The sequence below is a fragment of the Garra rufa genome, chromosome 14, assembly GCF_049309525.1.
Source record: "Garra rufa chromosome 14, GarRuf1.0, whole genome shotgun sequence".
NCBI lineage: Eukaryota > Metazoa > Chordata > Actinopteri > Cypriniformes > Cyprinidae > Garra > Garra rufa.
Window position 1 is genome coordinate 43,018,990 of NC_133374.1, and position 22,213 is coordinate 43,041,202.

Below are 22,213 nucleotides of genomic sequence, written 5' to 3' on the forward strand. Positions count from 1 at the left end.
AGACTAATATTAATGTAGATGCAAAAGTTCCATGTTGCCACAGTGTCAGATTGGAGAGGATCTGGTTTTCACAGTCTTGCGTCGATGGCCGTCTAGGTGAAGAGGTCTTCACTGATGATCTGTCTCTGGGGCTCATCCAGCTTGCTATCACCTTGTCGGATCACATCCACGTAGCTGCAAGAAAAGGTCACGACCGTCACCGGTATTCTATCGCAGAGGCAATGTTGTAGCTTGTGTGGTTTATCTGAGGTGTGATCATTGCTGGTTGTAAACTTTCCCCGATATCCCATCGGGATGATTTGAAATACAGTCAGCTTCGACAGTTTTTGCCGGTCTCTCTGGACGCTTCTTGAAAAACAAAGTTTTGCTTCGTTTTGTTGGAGTGGCTGGTTGTTGGTCCTCGTCAAAGAGGTGTCTACAGATCATAGCGTGCCGGAGCCAGAAGATTTGTTGTTTTGTCAATATGCTCTCAAGACTTCGCTGCAGGTATCATTAAACTACAGCACAATCACAGCTCACCGCTACCCATCGTAAACAGGTCGGGCCTGTCTGTTCTGGTGGGCTCTCAGTGGTGCTAAATCATCAAATGAAGAGGACGGGATTCAAACCCACACAAACCAAGGTGTGCCTAGCACAACGGATTAGCCTTAACTACTCGACCACCTCGTCACTTTCCGTGATCCTTTTATTTAACACTCCCGATTCAGACCATCAGCTCATTAGTAGAGCACTCAGTGAACTGAACTGAGTGTGTCAGATAAGGAAGACAAAAAAAGCGCAGAGTGGGGTCCCCAGGACCGAGGATTACTGCTAAAGGAGCCGAACGACGAGGATGGGATTCGAACCCACGCGTGCAGAGCACAATGGATTAGCAGTCCATCGCCTTAACCACTCGGCCACCTCGTCATTTTACGTGACATCTTTTATTTAGCACTCCTGATTCAGATCATCAGTTCATTAGTAGAGAACTCAAAGAACTGAACTGAGTGTGTTAGATAAGGAGGACACACAAAAAGTTTAGCATGGGGTCCCCAGGACCCGGATTAAGGTCCAGTGCTAAAGGAACCGAACGACAAGAATGGGATTCCAACCATTGCACAGAGCACAATGGATTAGCAGTCCATCGCCTTAACCACTCGGCCACCCCGTCCCCTTGCTGACCGAGATAGGCCATGCTGCGGACCTTTTCAGCTGCTGCTGCCGTGCTTTCAGCAGGCTGTTTTGAGCACAGAGGGAATAGTGAATGAGCCGTCTTTTACACACCTCTAATCTGTTCCGTAGAAACACGGTGCAGCAACCCGTGGCAGGAGACTGTTTGTGCGGCAGTTTAAAGCTTGCTACCACCTTGTCGGTTCACATCCACGTAGGTGCAGAAAAAGGTCACGACCGTCGCCGGCATTCTTTCGCAGAGGCAATATTGTAGCCTATGAGGTTTGTCCGAGGCGCGATCATTGCTGGTTGAAAACTTTACCCAATACCCCGCCAGGATGACTTGAAATACAGTTATCTTTGGCAATTTTTGCTTGTCTCTCTGGAGGCTTAGAGTTTTGTTGAGAAATATAGCCTTGTTTCGTTTAGGGTTTTTTTTCCTCGCCAAAAAAACGGTCTGCTGATGATAGTGCGCCAGAGCCAGAAGGTTTTTTTGTTTTGTCAATATGTTCTCAAGACAAGTATCGTTAAACTGCAGCGCAATTACAGCTCACCGTTACCCATCGTAAACATGTTGGGCCTGTCTGGTCCGGTGGCCTCTCAGTGGCGCTAAAGCTTCGAATGCGTGTCGAGCACAATGTATTAGCCTACCACCGCCTTAACCACTGGACCACCTCGTCATCCGGCGGGGTTTCTTTATTTAACATTCCTGATTCATGTGCATGTGGATGCATTCTTCGTCTTTTGTTTCAGCCGTCGAGGGCCTGTTTTCCACTGAGGCCCTGCGCCAAACTCCCTATGAGACACAATCGAACGTTAGTAGTAACCTCCGATTACGGCCGAATGTGGATTCTGCTCGGACGACGGGGCACCGGTACATCCTTTGTAGCTTTAGCTTATTAGCCAAACGCTACACCAGTTTGCCATTTCCCATGAAATCATCCTTGATTTCCATAAGAAAGGTGCCCCAAATTGGTGGAAAATCACATCTCAACCATACGCTGTCCAAAGCATTAAACCGCCTTCACGCGGCAAAACAGAACATGTTGTTGGCCCGCACTGCTGGGTCAAACTGCGCTTCCCAAAAACAGATTGGGTCAAAACTGACAGAAGAAATCTCTAAGCCTGCTTTAAGCCCTACCCACGGGACGGGTTGACAGTCTCGCACAACGCGAGAGCCTCAGTTTCGCCTGTGTAATTTGGGGGCCAATGAAAACTGCATCCAACTAAAATTACAAACAAAATTTTAGGACTCTAATGATGTTTCAAATGTAACTTTTCTCATCTCTGTTGTTAGGTTGTAACCATCTCTGAGACTCAAAGTGTCAGAATTCGCCTAAGCTGGTTTTGCAAAATGGAGGTCAAGACTATACTTTCAGGGATCATTTCTATAGTTTCTAACTAAGAAATGTGTTTCAAAAGTGTAGTGTCTCCCAAACTACGATGATGAGCTTTGATACTCTTTTCTGAGCGTGAATCAGGTGTGGAGTAATGGTTTATTTCATATGCTCCAAACCATTGATGAACGTTCTGTGTGGCATTTAAGCAGCATAGAAGAAGAGAGTATGGTCAGAGTGGTCTCTGAAAAATGTAAATATCAGATTAAAAATCTTATAAATCGTTATGATTGAGATTTTTTTTTTTTTTTTTTTTTTTTTTTACATTTTTCTTGGTGGGTGTCACCATCCTTGATATTCAGAATGTCAGGATAAGATGTCAGCTGGTTCTATCAACTTAAAGTTGCCATAAAATGCATTGAGAGAATATTTTAATTTGTTCTTTGATATCTGCATAGAAGGTATATGGCATAGGAAAGGGCAAACAATCTCCAGAAACGGTTTTACAGGACCATTTACAACCCTAGGATTTGTCCCTAGAATGAAATGCTCTGTTATTGCCTTTTTTGGAAGCTTCATGAATATTAATGAGCTCTGCTCCGATTGGCTGTTTCACAGAGCTGCTCATCTCTATAGCTGGCACATTGATAAAAATATATATTTAATTAGGAGCTCTAGCGGCTTTTAATATGTGGTTTGTTGAATCTGCCGTTTTGTATCGGACATTTTAGTCTCAATACTGTGATCCATGTGCTCTGTGTAAAGTTATAATGCAGAGGGAGCGCTTCTTACCACACAAGTTCAGCTGCTTCTCGGTGATACTCTGGATCTGTAAATCATTCGCCATCATCAGCGCAGTTATTTCTCCATCATTCACCATCATCAGCACAGTCATCTCTCTGTTTATGTGGTAAGTGATATCTTTTGTACTGCAATGTAACAGGCTAGCGCTAGCATTAAGCTAACCGTGTCCCTTCAGTGGCTTGCCTTGTTTTACTGATGTACTGACGTTACCGATGATTGGGCGATGCAAATGTTGGAGGCGTAACTATTAACGATCCCGGGACTGTTGCGTAACAGTCGGTGTTATGTTGGAATTGACATATAAATCTAGTGTTTGCAAAAGACCACCGAAATATAGAAGATTTATCCTTATCCTTATATAGATTTATCCTTGATTTCCATAAGAAAGGTGCCCCAAATTGGTGGAAAATCACATCTCAACCATACGCTGACCAAAGCATTGAACCGCCTTCACGCGGCAAGACAGAACATGTTGTTGGCCCGCACTGCTGGGTCAAACTGCGCTTCCCAATAACAGATTGGGTCAAAACTGACATAAGAAAACTCTAAGCCTGCTCTAAGCACTACCCACGGGACGGCTCGACAGTCTTGCACAACGCGAGAGCCTCCGTTTCGCCTGTGTCATTTGGGAGCCGATGAAAACTGCATCCGACCCGGTGAAGGAGACCACAACCAGCCCGGCTAGCTCAGTCGGTAGAGCATGAGACTCTTAATCTCAGGGTCGTGGGTTCGAGCCCCACGTTGGGCGGCTCTGTTGGCTCTCTTTCTTCCCAACAGGGTGGCGGGCTCCAGCGTGCCCATTCTCCGCACAGGCTAAGTGGATTTTGCGAGCTCCGGAAACATCTTTCAAAACAGCCTGTTAGTACGTGCGATTCTAATCCCTAACCCTAACCCTTGCTTTTACAACCGTGATCCCGCGGCAGCAGATGCGCAATGTCTGTCTCTGTGGAGCAATCGGTTAGCGCGTTCGGCTGTTAACCGAAAGGTTGGTGGTTCGAGCCCACCCAGGGACGTGTGAAATGCCGGTGTTCTGCACGCGCGTCAGGTGTCCACTAACGCCTATGCCATTCTTAGGGTTGCGAGGCACAGCTTTCTCAGGGCGTTTATCCTGTGCACCTTCAATAAGCTGGCTTCTTTTAAAAGAAGTCAGCGGCGGGTGTTTGGTGAACATTTTCACCAGCTCGAGTTTGCTGTGGCATGTGGATTCATTCTTTACTGATGATCTGTCTCTGGGGCTCATCTAGTTGACATAGTATCTGCTGACATTCGGCTGAAGGTGCTGATCCACCATCTGCTCTTGGTACGGACTGGATCCGGGGGACTGCAGTGACCATCTAATCGGAATACAGAATGGATATGGCGGCTACGGTGACCTCAGAATAAGAACAAACAGACTAATATTAATGTAGATGCAAAAGTTCCATGTTGCCACAGTGTCAGATTGGAGAGGATCTGGTTTTCACAGTCTTGCGTCGATGGCCGTCTAGGTGAAGAGGTCTTCACTGATGATCTGTCTCTGGGGCTCATCCAGCTTGCTATCACCTTGTCGGATCACATTCACGTAGCTGCAAGAAAAGGTCACGACCGTCACCGGTATTCTATCGCAGAGGCAATGTTGTAGCTTGTGTGGTTTATCTGAGGTGTGATCATTGCTGGTTGTAAACTTTCCCCGATATCCCATCGGGATGATTTGAAATACAGTCAGCTTCGACAGTTTTTGCCGGTCTCTCTGGACGCTTCTTGAAAAACAAAGTTTTGCTTCGTTTTGTTGGAGTGGCTGGTTGTTGGTCCTCGTCAAAGAGGTGTCTACAGATCATAGCGTGCCGGAGCCAGAAGATTTGTTGTTTTGTCAATATGCTCTCAAGACTTCGCTGCAGGTATCATTAAACTACAGCACAATCACAGCTCACCGCTACCCATCGTAAACAGGTCGGGCCTGTCTGTTCTGGTGGGCTCTCAGTGGTGCTAAATCATCAAATGAAGAGGACGGGATTCAAACCCACACAAACCAAGGTGTGCCTAGCACAACGGATTAGCCTTAACTACTCGACCACCTCGTCACTTTCCGTGGTCCTTTTATTTAACACTCCCGATTCAGACCATCAGCTCATTAGTAGAGCACTCAGTGAACTGAACTGAGTGTGTCAGATAAGGAAGACACAAAAAGCGCAGAGTGGGGTCCCCAGGACCGAGGATTACTGCTAAAGGAGCCGAACGACGAGGATGGGATTCGAACCCACGCGTGCAGAGCACAATGGATTAGCAGTCCATCGCCTTAACCACTCGGCCACCTCGTCATTTTACGTGACATCTTTTATTTAGCACTCCTGATTCAGATCATCAGTTCATTAGTAGAGAACTCAAAGAACTGAACTGAGTGTGTTAGATAAGGAGGACACACAAAAAGTTTAGCATGGGGTCCCCAGGACCCGGATTAAGGTCCAGTGCTAAAGGAACCGAACGACAAGAATGGGATTCCAACCATTGCACAGAGCACAATGGATTAGCAGTCCATCGCCTTAACCACTCGGCCACCCCGTCCCCTTGCTGACCGAGATAGGCCATGCTGCGGACCTTTTCAGCTGCTGCTGCCGTGCTTTCAGCAGGCTGTTTTGAGCACAGAGGGAATAGTGAATGAGCCGTCTTTTACACACCTCTAATCTGTTCCGTAGAAACACGGTGCAGCAACCCGTGGCAGGAGACTGTTTGTGCGGCAGTTTAAAGCTTGCTACCACCTTGTCGGTTCACATCCACGTAGGTGCAGAAAAAGGTCACGACCGTCGCCGGCATTCTTTCGCAGAGGCAATATTGTAGCCTATGAGGTTTGTCCGAGGCGCGATCATTGCTGGTTGAAAACTTTACCCAATACCCCGCCAGGATGACTTGAAATACAGTTATCTTTGGCAATTTTTGCTTGTCTCTCTGGAGGCTTAGAGTTTTGTTGAGAAATATAGCCTTGTTTCGTTTAGGGTTTTTTTTCCTCGCCAAAAAAACGGTCTGCTGATGATAGTGCGCCAGAGCCAGAAGGTTTTTTTGTTTTGTCAATATGTTCTCAAGACAAGTATCGTTAAACTGCAGCGCAATTACAGCTCACCGTTACCCATCGTAAACATGTTGGGCCTGTCTGGTCCGGTGGCCTCTCAGTGGCGCTAAAGCTTCGAATGCGTGTCGAGCACAATGTATTAGCCTACCACCGCCTTAACCACTGGACCACCTCGTCATCCGGCGGGGTTTCTTTATTTAACATTCCTGATTCATGTGCATGTGGATGCATTCTTCGTCTTTTGTTTCAGCCGTCGAGGGCCTGTTTTCCACTGAGGCCCTGCGCCAAACTCCCTATGAGACACAATCGAACGTTAGTAGTAACCTCCGATTACGGCCGAATGTGGATTCTGCTCGGACGACGGGGCACCGGTACATCCTTTGTAGCTTTAGCTTATTAGCCAAACGCTACACCAGTTTGCCATTTCCCATGAAATCATCCTTGATTTCCATAAGAAAGGTGCCCCAAATTGGTGGAAAATCACATCTCAACCATACGCTGTCCAAAGCATTAAACCGCCTTCACGCGGCAAAACAGAACATGTTGTTGGCCCGCACTGCTGGGTCAAACTGCGCTTCCCAAAAACAGATTGGGTCAAAACTGACAGAAGAAATCTCTAAGCCTGCTTTAAGCCCTACCCACGGGACGGGTTGACAGTCTCGCACAACGCGAGAGCCTCAGTTTCGCCTGTGTAATTTGGGGGCCAATGAAAACTGCATCCAACTAAAATTACAAACAAAATTTTAGGACTCTAATGATGTTTCAAATGTAACTTTTCTCATCTCTGTTGTTAGGTTGTAACCATCTCTGAGACTCAAAGTGTCAGAATTCGCCTAAGCTGGTTTTGCAAAATGGAGGTCAAGACTATACTTTCAGGGATCATTTCTATAGTTTCTAACTAAGAAATGTGTTTCAAAAGTGTAGTGTCTCCCAAACTACGATGATGAGCTTTGATACTCTTTTCTGAGCGTGAATCGGGTGTGGAGTAATGGTTTATTTCATATGCTCCAAACCATTGATGAACGTTCTGTGTGGCATTTAAGCAGCATAGAAGAAGAGAGTATGGTCAGAGTGGTCTCTGAAAAATGTAAATATCAGATTAAAAATCTTATAAATCGTTATGATTGAGATTTTTTTTTTTTTTTTTTACATTTTTCTTGGTGGGTGTCACCATCCTTGATATTCAGAATGTCAGGATAAGATGTCAGCTGGTTCTATCAACTTAAAGTTGCCATAAAATGCATTGAGAGAATATTTTAATTTGTTCTTTGATATCTGCATAGAAGGTATATGGCATAGGAAAGGGCAAACAATCTCCAGAAACGGTTTTACAGGACCATTTACAACCCTAGGATTTGTCCCTAGAATGAAATGCTCTGTTATTGCCTTTTTTGGAAGCTTCATGAATATTAATGAGCTCTGCTCCGATTGGCTGTTTCACAGAGCTGCTCATCTCTATAGCTGGCACATTGATAAAAATATATATTTAATTAGGAGCTCTAGCGGCTTTTAATATGTGGTTTGTTGAATCTGCCGTTTTGTATCGCAGACATTTTAGTCTCAATACTGTGATCCATGTGCTCTGTGTAAAGTTATAATGCAGAGGGAGCGCTTACCACACAAGTTCAGCTGCTTCTCGGTGATACTCTGGATCTGTAAATCATTCGCCATCATCAGCGCAGTTATTTCTCCATCATTCACCATCATCAGCACAGTCATCTCTCTGTTTATGTGGTAAGTGATATCTTTTGTACTGCAATGTAACAGGCTAGCGCTAGCATTAAGCTAACCGTGTCCCTTCAGTGGCTTGCCTTGTTTTACTGATGTACTGACGTTACCGATGATTGGGCGATGCAAATGTTGGAGGCGTAACTATTAACGATCCCGGGACTGTTGCGTAACAGTCGGTGTTATGTTGGAATTGACATATAAATCTAGTGTTTGCAAAAGACCACCGAAATATAGAAGATTTATCCTTATCCTTATATAGATTTATCCTTGATTTCCATAAGAAAGGTGCCCCAAATTGGTGGAAAATCACATCTCAACCATACGCTGACCAAAGCATTGAACCGCCTTCACGCGGCAAGACAGAACATGTTGTTGGCCCGCACTGCTGGGTCAAACTGCGCTTCCCAATAACAGATTGGGTCAAAACTGACAGAAGAAAACTCTAAGCCTGCTCTAAGCACTACCCACGGGACGGCTCGACAGTCTTGCACAACGCGAGAGCCTCCGTTTCGCCTGTGTCATTTGGGAGCCGATGAAAACTGCGTCCGACCCGGTGAAGGAGACCACAACCAGCCTGGCTAGCTCAGTCGGTAGAGCATGACACTCTTAATCTCAGGGTCGTGGGTTCGAGCCCCACGTTGGGCGGCTCTGTTGGCGCTCTTTCTTCCCAACAGGGTGGCGGGCTCCAGCGTGCCCATTCTCCGCACAGGCTAAGTGGATTTTGCGAGCTCCGGAAACATCTTTCAAAACAGCCTCCAGCGTGCCCATTCTCCGCACAGGCTAAGTGGATTTTGCGAGCTCCGGAAACATCTTTCAAAACAGCCTGTTAGTACGTGCGATTCTAATCCCTAACCCTAACCCTTGCTTTTACAACCGTGATCCCGCGGCAGCAGATGCGCAATGTCTGTCTCTGTGGCGCAATCGGTTTGCGTGTTCGGCTGTTAACCGCAAAGGTTGGTGGTTCGAGCCCGCCCAGGGACGTGTGAAATGCCGGTGTTCTGCACGCGCGTCAGGTGTCCACTAACGCTTATGCCATTCTTAGGGTTGCGAGGCACAGCTTTCTCAGGGCGTTTATCCTGTGCACCTTCAATAAGTTGGCTTCTTTTAAAAGAAGTCAGCGGCGGGTGTTTGGTGAACATTTTCACCAGCTCGAGTTTGCTGTGGCATGTGGATTCATTCTTTACTGATGATCTGTCTCTGGGGCTCATCTAGTTGACATGGTATCCGCTGACATTCGGCTGAAGGTGCTGATCCACCATCTGCTCTTGGTACGGACTGGATCCGGGGGACTGCAGTGACCATCTAATCGGAATACAGAATGGATATGGCGGCTACGGTGACCTCAGAATAAGAACAAACAGACTAATATTAATGTAGATGCAAAAGTTCCATGTTGCCACAGTGTCAGATTGGAGAGGATCTGGTTTTCACAGTCTTGCGTCGATGGCCGTCTAGGTGAAGAGGTCTTCACTGATGATCTGTCTCTGGGGCTCATCCAGCTTGCTATCACCTTGTCGGATCACATCCACGTAGCTGCAAGAAAAGGTCACGACCGTCACCGGTATTCTATCGCAGAGGCAATGTTGTAGCTTGTGTGGTTTATCTGAGGTGTGATCATTGCTGGTTGTAAACTTTCCCCGATATCCCATCGGGATGATTTGAAATACAGTCAGCTTTGACAGTTTTTGCCGGTCTCTCTGGACGCTTCTTGAAAAACAAAGTTTTGCTTCGTTTTGTTGGAGTGGCTGGTTGTTGGTCCTCGTCAAAGAGGTGTCTACAGATCATAGCGTGCCGGAGCCAGAAGATTTGTTGTTTTGTCAATATGCTCTCAAGACTTCGCTGCAGGTATCATTAAACTACAGCACAATCACAGCTCACCGCTACCCATCGTATACAGGTTGGGCCTGTCTGTTCTGGTGGGCTCTCAGTGGTGCTAAATCATGAAATGAAGAGGACGGGATTCAAACCCACACAAACCAAGGTGTGCCTAGCACAACGGATTAGCCTTAACTACTCGACCACCTCGTCACTTTCCGTGGTCCTTTTATTTAACACTCCCGATTCAGACCATCAGCTCATTAGTAGAGCACTCAGTGAACTGAACTGAGTGTGTCAGATAAGGAAGACACAAAAAGCGCAGAGTGGGGTCCCCAGGACCGAGGATTACTGCTAAAGGAGCCGAACGACGAGGATGGGATTCGAACCCACGCGTGCAGAGCACAATGGATTAGCAGTCCATCGCCTTAACCACTCGGCCACCTCGTCATTTTACGTGACATCTTTTATTTAGCACTCCTGATTCAGATCATCAGTTCATTAGTAGAGAACTCAAAGAACTGAACTGAGTGTGTTAGATAAGGAGGACACACAAAAAGTTTAGCATGGGGTCCCCAGGACCCGGATTAAGGTCCAGTGCTAAAGGAACCGAACGACAAGAATGGGATTCCAACCATTGCACAGAGCACAATGGATTAGCAGTCCATCGCCTTAACCACTCGGCCACCCCGTCCCCTTGCTGACCGAGATAGGCCATGCTGCGGACCTTTTCAGCTGCTGCTGCCGTGCTTTCAGCAGGCTGTTTTGAGCACAGAGGGAATAGTGAATGAGCCGTCTTTTACACACCTCTAATCTGTTCCGTAGAAACACGGTGCAGCAACCCGTGGCAGGAGACTGTTTGTGCGGCAGTTTAAAGCTTGCTACCACCTTGTCGGTTCACATCCACGTAGGTGCAGAAAAAGGTCACGACCGTCGCCGGCATTCTTTCGCAGAGGCAATATTGTAGCCTATGAGGTTTGTCCGAGGCGCGATCATTGCTGGTTGAAAACTTTACCCAATACCCCGCCAGGATGACTTGAAATACAGTTATCTTTGGCAATTTTTGCTTGTCTCTCTGGAGGCTTAGAGTTTTGTTGAGAAATATAGCCTTGTTTCGTTTAGGGTTTTTTTTCCTCGCCAAAAAAACGGTCTGCTGATGATAGTGCGCCAGAGCCAGAAGGTTTTTTTGTTTTGTCAATATGTTCTCAAGACAAGTATCGTTAAACTGCAGCGCAATTACAGCTCACCGTTACCCATCGTAAACATGTTGGGCCTGTCTGGTCCGGTGGCTTCTCAGTGGCGCTAAAGCTTCGAATGCGTGTCGAGCACAATGTATTAGCCTACCACCGCCTTAACCACTGGACCACCTCGTCATCCGGCGGGGTTTCTTTATTTAACATTCCTGATTCATGTGCATGTGGATGCATTCTTCGTCTTTTGTTTCAGCCGTCGAGGGCCTGTTTTCCACTGAGGCCCTGCGCCAAACTCCCTATGAGACACAATCGAACGTTAGTAGTAACCTCCGATTACGGCCGAATGTGGATTCTGCTCGGACGACGGGGCACCGGTACATCCTTTGTAGCTTTAGCTTATTAGCCAAACGCTACACCAGTTTGCCATTTCCCATGAAATCATCCTTGATTTCCATAAGAAAGGTGCCCCAAATTGGTGGAAAATCACATCTCAACCATACGCTGTCCAAAGCATTAAACCGCCTTCACGCGGCAAAACAGAACATGTTGTTGGCCCGCACTGCTGGGTCAAACCGCTTCCCAAAAACAGATTGGGTCAAAACTGACAGAAGAAATCTCTAAGCCTGCTTTAAGCCCTACCCACGGGACGGGTTGACAGTCTCGCACAACGCGAGAGCCTCAGTTTCGCCTGTGTAATTTGGGGGCCAATGAAAACTGCATCCAACTAAAATTACAAACAAAATTTTAGGACTCTAATGATGTTTCAAATGTAACTTTTCTCATCTCTGTTGTTAGGTTGTAACCATCTCTGAGACTCAAAGTGTCAGAATTCGCCTAAGCTGGTTTTGCAAAATGGAGGTCAAGACTATACTTTCAGGGATCATTTCTATAGTTTCTAACTAAGAAATGTGTTTCAAAAGTGTAGTGTCTCCCAAACTACGATGATGAGCTTTGATACTCTTTTCTGAGCGTGAATCGGGTGTGGAGTAATGGTTTATTTCATATGCTCCAAACCATTGATGAACGTTCTGTGTGGCATTTAAGCAGCATAGAAGAAGAGAGTATGGTCAGAGTGGTCTCTGAAAAATGTAAATATCAGATTAAAAATCTTATAAATCGTTATGATTGAGATTTTTTTTTTTTTTTTTTTTTTTTTACATTTTTCTTGGTGGGTGTCACCATCCTTGATATTCAGAATGTCAGGATAAGATGTCAGCTGGTTCTATCAACTTAAAGTTGCCATAAAATGCATTGAGAGAATATTTTAATTTGTTCTTTGATATCTGCATAGAAGGTATATGGCATAGGAAAGGGCAAACAATCTCCAGAAACGGTTTTACAGGACCATTTACAACCCTAGGATTTGTCCCTAGAATGAAATGCTCTGTTATTGCCTTTTTTGGAAGCTTCATGAATATTAATGAGCTCTGCTCCGATTGGCTGTTTCACAGAGCTGCTCATCTCTATAGCTGGCACATTGATAAAAATATATATTTAATTAGGAGCTCTAGCGGCTTTTAATATGTGGTTTGTTGAATCTGCCGTTTTGTATCGCAGACATTTTAGTCTCAATACTGTGATCCATGTGCTCTGTGTAAAGTTATAATGCAGAGGGAGCGCTTCTTACCACACAAGTTCAGCTGCTTCTCGGTGATACTCTGGATCTGTAAATCATTCGCCATCATCAGCGCAGTTATTTCTCCATCATTCACCATCATCAGCACAGTCATCTCTCTGTTTATGTGGTAAGTGATATCTTTTGTACTGCAATGTAACAGGCTAGCGCTAGCATTAAGCTAACCGTGTCCCTTCAGTGGCTTGCCTTGTTTTACTGATGTACTGACGTTACCGATGATTGGGCGATGCAAATGTTGGAGGCGTAACTATTAACGATCCCGGGACTGTTGCGTAACAGTCGGTGTTATGTTGGAATTGACATATAAATCTAGTGTTTGCAAAAGACCACCGAAATATAGAAGATTTATCCTTATCCTTATATAGATTTATCCTTGATTTCCATAAGAAAGGTGCCCCAAATTGGTGGAAAATCACATCTCAACCATACGCTGACCAAAGCATTGAACCGCCTTCACGCGGCAAGACAGAACATGTTGTTGGCCCGCACTGCTGGGTCAAACTGCGCTTCCCAATAACAGATTGGGTCAAAACTGACAGAAGAAAACTCTAAGCCTGCTCTAAGCACTACCCACGGGACGGCTCGACAGTCTTGCACAACGCGAGAGCCTCCGTTTCGCCTGTGTCATTTGGGAGCCGATGAAAACTGCATCCGACCCGGTGAAGGAGACCACAACCAGCCCGGCTAGCTCAGTCGGTAGAGCATGAGACTCTTAATCTCAGGGTCGTGGGTTCGAGCCCCACGTTGGGCGGCTCTGTTGGCTCTCTTTCTTCCCAACAGGGTGGCGGGCTCCAGCGTGCCCATTCTCCGCACAGGCTAAGTGGATTTTGCGAGCTCCGGAAACATCTTTCAAAACAGCCTCCAGCGTGCCCATTCTCCGCACAGGCTAAGTGGATTTTGCGAGCTCCGGAAACATCTTTCAAAACAGCCTGTTAGTACGTGCGATTCTAATCCCTAACCCTAACCCTTGCTTTTACAACCGTGATCCCGCGGCAGCAGATGTGCAATGTCTGTCTCTGTGGCGCAATCGGTTTGCGTGTTCGGCTGTTAACCGCAAAGGTTGGTGGTTCGAGCCCGCCCAGGGACGTGTGAAATGCCGGTGTTCTGCACGCGCGTCAGGTGTCCACTAACGCCTATGCCATTCTTAGGGTTGCGAGGCACAGCTTTCTCAGGGCGTTTATCCTGTGCACCTTCAATAAGTTGGCTTCTTTTAAAAGAAGTCAGCGGCGGGTGTTTGGTGAACATTTTCACCAGCTCGAGTTTGCTGTGGCATGTGGATTCATTCTTTACTGATGATCTGTCTCTGGGGCTCATCTAGTTGACATGGTATCCGCTGACATTCGGCTGAAGGTGCTGATCCACCATCTGCTCTTGGTACGGACTGGATCCGGGGGACTGCAGTGACCATCTAATCGGAATACAGAATGGATATGGCGGCTACGGTGACCTCAGAATAAGAACAAACAGACTAATATTAATGTAGATGCAAAAGTTCCATGTTGCCACAGTGTCAGATTGGAGAGGATCTGGTTTTCACAGTCTTGCGTCGATGGCCGTCTAGGTGAAGAGGTCTTCACTGATGATCTGTCTCTGGGGCTCATCCAGCTTGCTATCACCTTGTCGGATCACATCCACGTAGCTGCAAGAAAAGGTCACGACCGTCACCGGTATTCTATCGCAGAGGCAATGTTGTAGCTTGTGTGGTTTATCTGAGGTGTGATCATTGCTGGTTGTAAACTTTCCCCGATATCCCATCGGGATGATTTGAAATACAGTCAGCTTCGACAGTTTTTGCCGGTCTCTCTGGACGCTTCTTGAAAAACAAAGTTTTGCTTCGTTTTGTTGGAGTGGCTGGTTGTTGGTCCTCGTCAAAGAGGTGTCTACAGATCATAGCGTGCCGGAGCCAGAAGATTTGTTGTTTTGTCAATATGCTCTCAAGACTTCGCTGCAGGTATCATTAAACTACAGCACAATCACAGCTCACCGCTACCCATCGTATACAGGTTGGGCCTGTCTGTTCTGGTGGGCTCTCAGTGGTGCTAAATCATCAAATGAAGAGGACGGGATTCAAACCCACACAAACCAAGGTGTGCCTAGCACAACGGATTAGCCTTAACTACTCGACCACCTCGTCACTTTCCGTGGTCCTTTTATTTAACACTCCCGATTCAGACCATCAGCTCATTAGTAGAGCACTCAGTGAACTGAACTGAGTGTGTCAGATAAGGAAGACACAAAAAGCGCAGAGTGGGGTCCCCAGGACCGAGGATTACTGCTAAAGGAGCCGAACGACGAGGATGGGATTCGAACCCACGCGTGCAGAGCACAATGGATTAGCAGTCCATCGCATTAACCACTCGGCCACCTCGTCATTTTACGTGACATCTTTTATTTAGCACTCCTGATTCAGATCATCAGTTCATTAGTAGAGAACTCAAAGAACTGAACTGAGTGTGTTAGATAAGGAGGACACACAAAAAGTTTAGCATGGGGTCCCCAGGACCCGGATTAAGGTCCAGTGCTAAAGGAACCGAACGACAAGAATGGGATTCCAACCATTGCACAGAGCACAATGGATTAGCAGTCCATCGCCTTAACCACTCGGCCACCCCGTCCCCTTGCTGACCGAGATAGGCCATGCTGCGGACCTTTTCAGCTGCTGCTGCCGTGCTTTCAGCAGGCTGTTTTGAGCACAGAGGGAATAGTGAATGAGCCGTCTTTTACACACCTCTAATCTGTTCCGTAGAAACACGGTGCAGCAACCCGTGGCAGGAGACTGTTTGTGCGGCAGTTTAAAGCTTGCTACCACCTTGTCGGTTCACATCCACGTAGGTGCAGAAAAAGGTCACGACCGTCGCCGGCATTCTTTCGCAAAGGCAATATTGTAGCCTATGAGGTTTGTCCGAGGCGCGATCATTGCTGGTTGAAAACTTTACCCAATACCCCGCCAGGATGACTTGAAATACAGTTATCTTTGGCAATTTTTGCTTGTCTCTCTGGAGGCTTAGAGTTTTGTTGAGAAATATAGCCTTGTTTCGTTTAGGGTTTTTTTTCCTCGCCAAAAAAACGGTCTGTTGATGATAGTGCGCCAGAGCCAGAAGGTTTTTTTGTTTTGTCAATATGTTCTCAAGACAAGTATCGTTAAACTGCAGCGCAATTACAGCTCACCGTTACCCATCGTAAACATGTTGGGCCTGTCTGGTCCGGTGGCCTCTCAGTGGCGCTAAAGCTTCGAATGCGTGTCGAGCACAATGTATTAGCCTACCACCGCCTTAACCACTGGACCACCTCGTCATCCGGCGGGGTTTCTTTATTTAACATTCCTGATTCATGTGCATGTGGATGCATTCTTCGTCTTTTGTTTCAGCCGTCGAGGGCCTGTTTTCCACTGAGGCCCTGCGCCAAACTCCCTATGAGACACAATCGAACGTTAGTAGTAACCTCCGATTACGGCCGAATGTGGATTCTGCTCGGACGACGGGGCACCGGTACATCCTTTGTAGCTTTAGCTTATTAGCCAAACGCTACACCAGTTTGCCATTTCCCATGAAATCATCCTTGATTTCCATAAGAAAGGTGCCCCAAATTGGTGGAAAATCACATCTCAACCATACGCTGTCCAAAGCATTAAACCGCCTTCACGCGGCAAAACAGAACATGTTGTTGGCCCGCACTGCTGGGTCAAACTGCGCTTCCCAAAAACAGATTGGGTCAAAACTGACAGAAGAAATCTCTAAGCCTGCTTTAAGCCCTACCCACGGGACGGGTTGACAGTCTCGCACAACGCGAGAGCCTCAGTTTCGCCTGTGTAATTTGGGGGCCAATGAAAACTGCATCCAACTAAAATTACAAACAAAATTTTAGGACTCTAATGATGTTTCAAATGTAACTTTTCTCATCTCTGTTGTTAGGTTGTAACCATCTCTGAGACTCAAAGTGTCAGAATTCGCCTAAGCTGGTTTTGCAAAATGGAGGTCAAGACTATACTTTCAGGGATCATTTCTATAGTTTCTAACTAAGAAATGTGTTTCAAAAGTGTAGTGTCTCCCAAACTACGATGATGAGCTTTGATACTCTTTTCTGAGCGTGAATCGGGTGTGGAGTAATGGTTTATTTCATATGCTCCAAACCATTGATGAACGTTCTGTATGGCATTTAAGCAGCATAGAAGAAGAGAGTATGGTCAGAGTGGTCTCTGAAAAATGTAAATATCAGATTAAAAATCTTATAAATCGTTATGATTGAGATTTTTTTTTTTTTTTTTTTTTTTTACATTTTTCTTGGTGGGTGTCACCATCCTTGATATTCAGAATGTCAGGATAAGATGTCAGCTGGTTCTATCAACTTAAAGTTGCCATAAAATGCATTGAGAGAATATTTTAATTTGTTCTTTGATATCTGCATAGAAGGTATATGGCATAGGAAAGGGCAAACAATCTCCAGAAACGGTTTTACAGGACCATTTACAACCCTAGGATTTGTCCCTAGAATGAAATGCTCTGTTATTGCCTTTTTTGGAAGCTTCATGAATATTAATGAGCTCTGCTCCGATTGGCTGTTTCACAGAGCTGCTCATCTCTATAGCTGGCACATTGATAAAAATATATATTTAATTAGGAGCTCTAGCGGCTTTTAATATGTGGTTTGTTGAATCTGCCGTTTTGTATCGCAGACATTTTAGTCTCAATACTGTGATCCATGTGCTCTGTGTAAAGTTATAATGCAGAGGGAGCGCTTCTTACCACACAAGTTCAGCTGCTTCTCGGTGATACTCTGGATCTGTAAATCATTCGCCATCATCAGCGCAGTTATTTCTCCATCATTCACCATCATCAGCACAGTCATCTCTCTGTTTATGTGGTAAGTGATATCTTTTGTACTGCAATGTAACAGGCTAGCGCTAGCATTAAGCTAACCGTGTCCCTTCAGTGGCTTGCCTTGTTTTACTGATGTACTGACGTTACCGATGATTGGGCGATGCAAATGTTGGAGGCGTAACTATTAACGATCCCGGGACTGTTGCGTAACAGTCGGTGTTATGTTGGAATTGACATATAAATCTAGTGTTTGCAAAAGACCACCGAAATATAGAAGATTTATCCTTATCCTTATATAGATTTATCCTTGATTTCCATAAGAAAGGTGCCCCAAATTGGTGGAAAATCACATCTCAACCATACGCTGACCAAAGCATTGAACCGCCTTCACGCGGCAAGACAGAACATGTTGTTGGCCCGCACTGCTGGGTCAAACTGCGCTTCCCAATAACAGATTGGGTCAAAACTGACAGAAGAAAACTCTAAGCCTGCTCTAAGCACTACCCACGGGACGGCTCGACAGTCTTGCACAACGCGAGAGCCTCCGTTTCGCCTGTGTCATTTGGGAGCCGATGAAAACTGCATCCGACCCGGTGAAGGAGACCACATCCAGCCCGGCTAGCTCAGTCGGTAGAGCATGAGACTCTTAATCTCAGGGTTGTGGGTTCGAGCCCCACGTTGGGCGGCTCTGTTGGCTCTCTTTCTTCCCAACAGGGTGGCGGGCTCCAGCGTGCCCATTCTCCGCACAGGCTAAGTGGATTTTGCGAGCTCCGGAAACATCTTTCAAAACAGCCTGTTAGTACGTGCGATTCTAATCCCTAACCCTAACCCTTGCTTTTACAACCGTGATCCCGCGGCAGCAGATGCGCAATGTCTGTCTCTGTGGCGCAATCGGTTAGCGCGTTCGTCTGTTAACCGAAAGGTTGGTGGTTCGAGCCCACCCAGGGACGTGTGAAATGCCGGTGTTCTGCACGCGCGTCAGGTGTCCACTAACGCCTATGCCATTCTTAGGGTTGCGAGGCACAGCTTTCTCAGGGCGTTTATCCTGTGCACCTTCAATAAGCTGGCTTCTTTTAAAAGAAGTCAGCGGCGGGTGTTTGGTGAACATTTTCACCAGCTCGAGTTTGCTGTGGCATGTGGATTCATTCTTTACTGATGATCTGTCTCTGGGGCTCATCTAGTTGACATGGTATCCGCTGACATTCGGCTGAAGGTGCTGATCCACCATCTGCTCTTGGTACGGACTGGATCCGGGGGACTGCAGTGACCATCTAATCGGAATACAGAATGGATATGGCGGCTACGGTGACCTCAGAATAAGAACAAACAGACTAATATTAATGTAGATGCAAAAGTTCCATGTTGCCACAGTGTCAGATTGGAGAGGATCTGGTTTTCACAGTCTTGCGTCGATGGCCGTCTAGGTGAAGAGGTCTTCACTGATGATCTGTCTCTGGGGCTCATCCAGCTTGCTATCACCTTGTCGGATCACATCCACGTAGCTGCAAGAAAAGGTCACGACCGTCACCGGTATTCTATCGCAGAGGCAATGTTGTAGCTTGTGTGGTTTATCTGAGGTGTGATCATTGCTGGTTGTAAACTTTCCCCGATATCCCATCGGGATGATTTGAAATACAGTCAGCTTCGACAGTTTTTGCCGGTCTCTCTGGACGCTTCTTGAAAAACAAAGTTTTGCTTCGTTTTGTTGGAGTGGCTGGTTGTTGGTCCTCGTCAAAGAGGTGTCTACAGATCATAGCGTGCCGGAGCCAGAAGATTTGTTGTTTTGTCAATATGCTCTCAAGACTTCGCTGCAGGTATCATTAAACTACAGCACAATCACAGCTCACCGCTACCCATCGTAAACAGGTCGGGCCTGTCTGTTCTGGTGGGCTCTCAGTGGTGCTAAATCATCAAATGAAGAGGACGGGATTCAAACCCACACAAACCAAGGTGTGCCTAGCACAACGGATTAGCCTTAACTACTCGACCACCTCGTCACTTTCCGTGGTCCTTTTATTTAACACTCCCGATTCAGACCATCAGCTCATTAGTAGAGCACTCAGTGAACTGAACTGAGTGTGTCAGATAAGGAAGACACAAAAAGCGCAGAGGGGGGTCCCCAGGACCGAGGATTACTGCTAAAGGAGCCGAACAACGAGGATGAGATTCGAACCCACGCGTGCAGAGCACAATGGATTAGCAGTCCATCGCCTTAACCACTCAGCCACCTCGTCATTTTACGTGACATCTTTTATTTAGCACTCCTGATTCAGATCATCAGTTCATTAGTAGAGAACTCAAAGAACTGAACTGAGTGTGTTAGATAAGGAGGACACACAAAAAGTTTAGCATGGGGTCCCCAGGACCCGGATTAAGCTCCAGTGCTAAAGGAACCGAACGACAAGAATGGGATTCCAACCATTGCACAGAGCACAATGGATTAGCAGTCCATCGCCTTAACCACTCGGCCACCCCGTCCCCTTGCTGACCGAGATAGGCCATGCTGCGGACCTTTTCAGCTGCTGCTGCCGTGCTTTCAGCAGGCTGTTTTGAGCACAGAGGGAATAGTGAATGAGCCGTCTTTTACACACCTCTAATCTGTTCCGTAGAAACACGGTGCAGCAACCCGTGGCAGGAGACTGTTTGTGCGGCAGTTTAAAGCTTGCTACCACCTTGTCGGTTCACATCCACGTAGGTGCAGAAAAAGGTCACGACCGTCGCCGGCATTCTTTCGCAAAGGCAATATTGTAGCCTATGAGGTTTGTCTGAGGCGCGATCATTGCTGGTTGAAAACTTTACCCAATACCCCGCCAGGATGACTTGAAATACAGTTATCTTTGGCAATTTTTGCTTGTCTCTCTGGAGGCTTAGAGTTTTGTTGAGAAATATAGCCTTGTTTCGTTTAGGGTTTTTTTTCCTCGCCAAAAAAACGGTCTGCTGATGATAGTGCGCCAGAGCCAGAAGGTTTTTTTGTTTTGTCAATATGTTCTCAAGACAAGTATCGTTAAACTGCAGCGCAATTACAGCTCACCGTTACCCATCGTAAACATGTTGGGCCTGTCTGGTCCGGTGGCCTCTCAGTGGCGCTAAAGCTTCGAATGCGTGTCGAGCACAATGTATTAGCCTACCACCGCCTTAACCACTGGACCACCTCGTCATCCGGCGGGGTTTCTTTATTTAACATTCCTGATTCATGTGCATGTGGATGCATTCTTCGTCTTTTGTTTCAGCCGTCGAGGGCCTGTTTTCCACTGAGGCCCTGCGCCAAACTCCCTATGAGACACAATCGAACGTTAGTAGTAACCTCCGATTACGGCCGAATGTGGATTCTGCTCGGACGACGGGGCACCGGTACATCCTTTGTAGCTTTAGCTTATTAGCCAAACGCTACACCAGTTTGCCATTTCCCATGAAATCATCCTTGATTTCCATAAGAAAGGTGCCCCAAATTGGTGGAAAATCACATCTCAACCATACGCTGTCCAAAGCATTAAACCGCCTTCACGCGGCAAAACAGAACATGTTGTTGGCCCGCACTGCTGGGTCAAACTGCGCTTCCCAAAAACAGATTGGGTCAAAACTGACAGAAGAAATCTCTAAGCCTGCTTTAAGCCCTACCCACGGGACGGGTTGACAGTCTCGCACAACGCGAGAGCCTCAGTTTCGCCTGTGTAATTTGGGGGCCAATGAAAACTGCATCCAACTAAAATTACAAACAAAATTTTAGGACTCTAATGATGTTTCAAATGTAACTTTTCTCATCTCTGTTGTTAGGTTGTAACCATCTCTGAGACTCAAAGTGTCAGAATTCGCCTAAGCTGGTTTTGCAAAATGGAGGTCAAGACTATACTTTCAGGGATCATTTCTATAGTTTCTAACTAAGAAATGTGTTTCAAAAGTGTAGTGTCTCCCAAACTACGATGATGAGCTTTGATACTCTTTTCTGAGCGTGAATCGGGTGTGGAGTAATGGTTTATTTCATATGCTCCAAACCATTGATGAACGTTCTGTATGGCATTTAAGCAGCATAGAAGAAGAGAGTATGGTCAGAGTGGTCTCTGAAAAATGTAAATATCAGATTAAAAATCTTATAAATCGTTATGATTGAGATTTTTTTTTTTTTTTTTTTTTTTTTTACATTTTTCTTGGTGGGTGTCACCATCCTTGATATTCAGAATGTCAGGATAAGATGTCAGCTGGTTCTATCAACTTAAAGTTGCCATAAAATGCATTGAGAGAATATTTTAATTTGTTCTTTGATATCTGCATAGAAGGTATATGGCATAGGAAAGGGCAAACAATCTCCAGAAACGGTTTTACAGGACCATTTACAACCCTAGGATTTGTCCCTAGAATGAAATGCTCTGTTATTGCCTTTTTTGGAAGCTTCATGAATATTAATGAGCTCTGCTCCGATTGGCTGTTTCACAGAGCTGCTCATCTCTATAGCTGGCACATTGATAAAAATATATATTTAATTAGGAGCTCTAGCGGCTTTTAATATGTGGTTTGTTGAATCTGCCGTTTTGTATCGCAGACATTTTAGTCTCAATACTGTGATCCATGTGCTCTGTGTAAAGTTATAATGCAGAGGGAGCGCTTCTTACCACACAAGTTCAGCTGCTTCTCGGTGATACTCTGGATCTGTAAATCATTCGCCATCATCAGCGCAGTTATTTCTCCATCAT

General features: G+C 46.0%; 15 non-coding genes across 15 annotated transcripts; all 15 read left to right on the forward strand.

Moving 5' to 3' along the window:
• Positions 1–204: 204 nt before the first annotated feature.
• LOC141285615 (U4 spliceosomal RNA) lies at positions 205–344 on the forward strand. Its single transcript, XR_012338739.1, has one exon. It is a non-coding gene; the product is annotated as a U4 spliceosomal RNA (small nuclear RNA).
• A 1,053-nt stretch (positions 345–1,397) lies between these two features.
• LOC141285541 (U4 spliceosomal RNA) lies at positions 1,398–1,538 on the forward strand. The gene has a single exon (XR_012338669.1). It is a non-coding gene; the product is annotated as a U4 spliceosomal RNA (small nuclear RNA).
• A 974-nt stretch (positions 1,539–2,512) lies between these two features.
• Positions 2,513–2,728, forward strand: LOC141285785 (small nucleolar RNA U3). Its single transcript, XR_012338910.1, has one exon. It is a non-coding gene; the product is annotated as a small nucleolar RNA U3 (small nucleolar RNA).
• A 2,157-nt stretch (positions 2,729–4,885) lies between these two features.
• Positions 4,886–5,025, forward strand: LOC141285616 (U4 spliceosomal RNA). The gene has a single exon (XR_012338740.1). It is a non-coding gene; the product is annotated as a U4 spliceosomal RNA (small nuclear RNA).
• Positions 5,026–6,078: 1,053 nt separating this feature from the next.
• LOC141285553 (U4 spliceosomal RNA) lies at positions 6,079–6,219 on the forward strand. The gene has a single exon (XR_012338681.1). It is a non-coding gene; the product is annotated as a U4 spliceosomal RNA (small nuclear RNA).
• A 974-nt stretch (positions 6,220–7,193) lies between these two features.
• On the forward strand, positions 7,194–7,409 carry LOC141285906 (small nucleolar RNA U3). Its single transcript, XR_012339031.1, has one exon. It is a non-coding gene; the product is annotated as a small nucleolar RNA U3 (small nucleolar RNA).
• A 2,218-nt stretch (positions 7,410–9,627) lies between these two features.
• Positions 9,628–9,767, forward strand: LOC141285605 (U4 spliceosomal RNA). The gene has a single exon (XR_012338729.1). It is a non-coding gene; the product is annotated as a U4 spliceosomal RNA (small nuclear RNA).
• Positions 9,768–10,820: 1,053 nt separating this feature from the next.
• Positions 10,821–10,961, forward strand: LOC141285565 (U4 spliceosomal RNA). Its single transcript, XR_012338693.1, has one exon. It is a non-coding gene; the product is annotated as a U4 spliceosomal RNA (small nuclear RNA).
• A 972-nt stretch (positions 10,962–11,933) lies between these two features.
• On the forward strand, positions 11,934–12,149 carry LOC141285918 (small nucleolar RNA U3). The gene has a single exon (XR_012339043.1). It is a non-coding gene; the product is annotated as a small nucleolar RNA U3 (small nucleolar RNA).
• A 2,228-nt stretch (positions 12,150–14,377) lies between these two features.
• On the forward strand, positions 14,378–14,517 carry LOC141285617 (U4 spliceosomal RNA). Its single transcript, XR_012338741.1, has one exon. It is a non-coding gene; the product is annotated as a U4 spliceosomal RNA (small nuclear RNA).
• A 1,053-nt stretch (positions 14,518–15,570) lies between these two features.
• Positions 15,571–15,711, forward strand: LOC141285584 (U4 spliceosomal RNA). The gene has a single exon (XR_012338709.1). It is a non-coding gene; the product is annotated as a U4 spliceosomal RNA (small nuclear RNA).
• A 974-nt stretch (positions 15,712–16,685) lies between these two features.
• On the forward strand, positions 16,686–16,901 carry LOC141286064 (small nucleolar RNA U3). The gene has a single exon (XR_012339188.1). It is a non-coding gene; the product is annotated as a small nucleolar RNA U3 (small nucleolar RNA).
• A 2,156-nt stretch (positions 16,902–19,057) lies between these two features.
• Positions 19,058–19,197, forward strand: LOC141285618 (U4 spliceosomal RNA). Its single transcript, XR_012338742.1, has one exon. It is a non-coding gene; the product is annotated as a U4 spliceosomal RNA (small nuclear RNA).
• Positions 19,198–20,250: 1,053 nt separating this feature from the next.
• LOC141285590 (U4 spliceosomal RNA) lies at positions 20,251–20,391 on the forward strand. Its single transcript, XR_012338716.1, has one exon. It is a non-coding gene; the product is annotated as a U4 spliceosomal RNA (small nuclear RNA).
• A 974-nt stretch (positions 20,392–21,365) lies between these two features.
• On the forward strand, positions 21,366–21,581 carry LOC141286076 (small nucleolar RNA U3). Its single transcript, XR_012339200.1, has one exon. It is a non-coding gene; the product is annotated as a small nucleolar RNA U3 (small nucleolar RNA).
• Positions 21,582–22,213: the final 632 nt, after the last annotated feature.